The following is a 4,659-nucleotide window of genomic DNA, read 5'->3' as shown; positions in this document are numbered from 1 at the left end:
CGATTGGCTTCATACAACAGCCTATATTCTGTATATCCCAGAAGATAAATACATGAAATCAGAATCTGCAACTGCGATAAATCCCAGTTTTTTCATGATCAAATCCTCCAAATTAACTACACACGTTGGATGTCCATGCCCACCAGCATAACATATATGAGCATATTCTGAGCCGAACTCAAAACAACTTTGATAAGTTTAGGGAAACATTGTCATTTGGGTTAAAATGACTACTTCATTAAGATAAAGGGACTTTTGTCATCGTGGTTACAATAATAACCACTTGGTTACTGCTTGGGAACGACTGCAGTCATGGTTAAAAAATTGGTGCTGACTGTCAGTTGGAAATAGGAAACAAACAGCGGTCCCCTGTGTTAAAATCAGATGTTATCTTGACCCATCTAACCACAACCATCCTCCATCTGTTGACTCTCTTGCTCTATAATTACATTACCTGACCTCCTCCTTTACCCCAGACGGACAAGAGTCACAATTCCTACGGCCGCTGAAGGACTTTGTCCCTTGAACGTAAAACATGTGTGATTTTTGCGCATTCGCTGAAACCACTGAATCTGTCATGCTTTTTTTTGTCTGACCAACAGTCCAAAAAGATACTCGGGATCAGAATCAGAAAAAACTTTATTGATTTCCGCAGGGAAATTGATTTGTGACTACTGCTCAACACGTAGTTAGGAAAGAGGAAGTAAATAAGTCAAAAAGTCAAAACTACTATAAAATAGTAATAATAATATATAAACACTAATTGAATAGAAAAATCTACAAACATAAAATGTAATTACAAATGTAATGTGTCCAGTGCCACTTGATTGAAGTTCCCGGGGATCATGAAGAAAGCACTGGAGTGCGGAATCTGGAGTCTCACACACAGTTACCGGGTTACACTCGCGGAAGTCCCTCGCTCCTTGCCCGTGACAATAGAAGGGAGATGCGAGATACTTCCCTCGTCTCTTCATCCCTCCGCTTCATCCTCAGCGGGTCCTCCTCGGATATGTGCGGGGACGCCATTATTCTGGTCGCCACGTCCGCCGGCTTCGGCCCAATCAGCTGGTGCGTGGTGTGAATGAAGGAGCGTAACGCGAAACTCGCTACAGAGAAATTCCACGGTGGAAACACCGTACAGATCCCTCTCCACTAGCATGTTTAGAGAGGGCGCAGCTTAAATAAGTTACTAGTAAAGGTTTTGATGAGTGTGACAAAAGAAGACGGCCAAAAAGTGGGAAAAATAAGAAAACAAGCAGGAGCAACTGCAACAGGCTGAGTACAAAAAATTTATTAAGGTTATTATCACATAAGAGAAAGAAAATCCTCACATTCTGGAAGCTTGAGCTGGTTAACATCTGGCTTTTTTTTTCTCTTTAAAAACGGATTCAAAAATGTTTCAAAATAATTGCAGATTGACTTTCTGTCAATCGTCTAATCCATTAATCGTCAATCGATTTCAGATGTACAATGGTTAACAAAGCACGATCAAAAGAATAATAATTAATAATAAAATGAATTTTCCACCAGATTAACCTAAAAATATTCACAGATTCTGTCATTTTCATTCACTCCTCTATATGTTGTGGTTCCACAAAAGTCACTGTTCAGGCTGATTTGAACTGTGTGCAGGATGTTACCAGACAAACTAAAGCTGAAGCTGTTGGGTTCTGACATGTATTTATACATACAGTGTTGTGTGGTACCAGTTAGTGGTAGGTTACACTGAGTAGCAAAACGAGCATTTAAGAATGTGAAAAAGTCAGTTACAACTGGTGAATAGTGTAAAATGTGCAAAGAAAAAAAAACTTTTATTGTTGTTCATCTGTAAGGTTACTAAAAAAGAATCTCACTGGGAGTTATTCAACAGATATTTGGTATTTACTAAACAGCCGAAATTGACCCATTAATCCATAAGAAACACCTTCAAATAATCTAAAGGAAAACATCCCACTTGGAGGCTAAAAAGATGTGTGAGCAGCCCTAACATGGAGATTTGCTTCCCAGTCTCTCTCCCCTTCTCCCTGCTGCCCTTTCTGGGAAGTGGAGCAGCCTGTCAATAACTGTCAGGAGCTGTCTCAGTCAGTCTTGTCTGTAAGGCTGCTTGGGCCTCTGGTGTAACAGGAGGATCTAACAGAAACAACCAATATCAGACACAGCTCCAGATCTATGCTCTCTAATCACTGGGGAGCCCACCTCTCAAACTGCAGCTTCGCCAAGCGCCTGACAGTGGACACATGTGCTGTGTAATTGCTTTTCATACCATTCAACCTTTTAAAATTGATTACAGGGCATGTAAGAGGCTTTACTGAGAAGCATACAGGCGGGGCGGGGGCTGGCAGTGGAGTGGGAATATTGCTTGACAATGTCATGCTACAAAATGTGTATCTGTAAACAATGTGGCCAGCTCCTCTCTCATGCAGTGAGGCTGCTCACATTGAGTCATCACCCGCAAAGGGTCTAATTCCCTTGGGCCGGAGTTTGACAGACCACCCAGCAAATGAAAAAAATTGAAAATCTCTTGCTGCTCCAAAAGTTATTTTCTTCTCAGTTACTTAGCAGATGCAGCTGTTTGTTGTGTGTGTGTGTGTGTGTGTGTGTGTGTGTGTGTGTGTGTGTGTGTGTGTGTGTGTGTGTGTGTGTGTGTGTGTGTTATGTGTTTTGTGTGTTTACTTGCACTTCTATCTTTGTGAGGACCAGTTTAAGTTATAGACCTTATGGAGTGAGGACAGTTCGGGATAGTGAGGACATTGTGGCGTGTCCCCACCTTTTAAATGGCAGTGTTAGGGTTAAGACTTGGTTTAAGGGCTCAGCTTAGAATCAGGTTTAGGTTAGGGTTAGGGTAAGGTTGGGGGTTAGGCATTTAGTTGTGATGGTTAAGATTAGGGTAAGGGGCTAGGGAATGCGATATGTCAATGAGTGTGATAGAACTACATGTTTGTGTATGTGTGTGTGTGTATGTGCGTGTGTGTGTTTTCAATTGGGCAGGGTGGGTTTGTTTGCACTTTTGTACATGCTTGTGTATATTCATGTTGCTCTCTGGCAATGACTTTTTCTATTTTTAATAATAGACAGAGAAGCAAATTACTGCAAAGGACACATCTCGTAAACGGGATATTTCAGAGAGGGAATTTCTTTATATTTGGCACAAACATCCACTTGGACCAAAGGATGAACTGATTAGAATTACGTCATCAGAGGTCAAACGTCAAGGTCACTGTGATGTCACAAAACACATTATTTGCCATAACTCAAGAATTCATACACTAATTATTATTTTTTTGTGATCAGTGATTCATTGTTTATATAAAGAAGGGGAAGCACCATGATAGTCAGAAAACTGATATGAGGCAGACAAGGCAAAACATAATACAAGTTCCTCTAACCCCCAACCTGTTCCTTTGTTTACCTCCCACCAATCAACCCACCTCAGCCCCACCCTCTAGTCCCTGACATGATGAACCAAGGCAGTATAGATAAGTAAAAACACAAAAACAGACATAAAGACATCAATCAAACATATTATTTGCAACATTGCAAATTATCAATATAACCTTCCCATTTCCCAGTGCATGTGGTGGGTATGGTAATTATTATAATCTACACTTAATACCTTTTATTATACTCCTGCATATATTATATGAGTCTGGACACACATGGACCTAAACTGCGACTTGACTGGTTGGCGATGGCATACAACTGAAGGTGGTAATTCTAGTTAAAAATTAGGACTTGTCTTTATGGCTGACGCAAAGATTCATTATTGGTCAGTGTCTCATGTTGATAAATTTATACCACTAATATTATGTAACCAAACAGGAAGTTTGCAGCATCCTTGCAGCCACCCGGATTGTCCTGAGTGAAGTCCTGTCAGTGTCTCTCTATAAAGTAGTTGTTAAGTGGTGCTGTCCTACGTATAAAAATGCTTTTCCAGCCCATTATATTGGTGAATATATAATTTCATGTATTGTCATATACCTGAAAGGAAAACTGCATTAATGTTGTTAGCGTAATGTTTTGCATTGTGATTTATGGCAATCGTTTTAATGTATTGTGTAGCTTCTCACTCGATAAAGAATTTGCTCTATATACCTAAATGCACGAAAATATTTTAAAAAAGGCACAGTTTAGGTTGTTGAAGCAAACTCAAGGATGGATCCAGGGGGCCTCAAAACTCCCAAGTTCACTGTGTGTGTGTGTGTTTGTTTGTTAGATCTGGTTGTTCGGTAGTTTTTTGGTAAATTGAGTAATTTCAAATTTATTAGGGAATCTGAACCAATAAAGTACAATATCAACTAACCTAGGTCCTGAGTTATTTTTGAATGTTATTGAAGGGCCCTTTATTAAAATCTAGAACTTTATTATGAAAGCTGTGACACAGCACTTGTTGCTTGTACAACTTTGTAATTATTCCTTTGCACAATGCTTCTGCAACTTTGATCAAGATTATTTCGGCTCTTAAACCTTTATATTTCAAACTTTACATTCTGTAGGTTTCCTTGCTTTCCCTCCTACAGTTGCTGTACTAGCTCCTGTTGTTGTCAGGTGATTTAGAGCGCCTCCAATTGTTCAATATTTAATATGCTAAATAGGTGATTATAAAATAAATAATCACTTAAGAAAGTGGTGTAAAAAATAGAAATGTAACGATAATGTGTG

The sequence above is a fragment of the Xiphias gladius genome, chromosome 19 (genome assembly GCF_016859285.1).
Source record: "Xiphias gladius isolate SHS-SW01 ecotype Sanya breed wild chromosome 19, ASM1685928v1, whole genome shotgun sequence".
In the NCBI taxonomy this organism is placed as follows: domain Eukaryota; kingdom Metazoa; phylum Chordata; class Actinopteri; order Istiophoriformes; family Xiphiidae; genus Xiphias; species Xiphias gladius.
The sequence above is the reverse complement of the archived record's forward strand: the minus strand, read 5'-3'. Positions refer to the sequence as shown.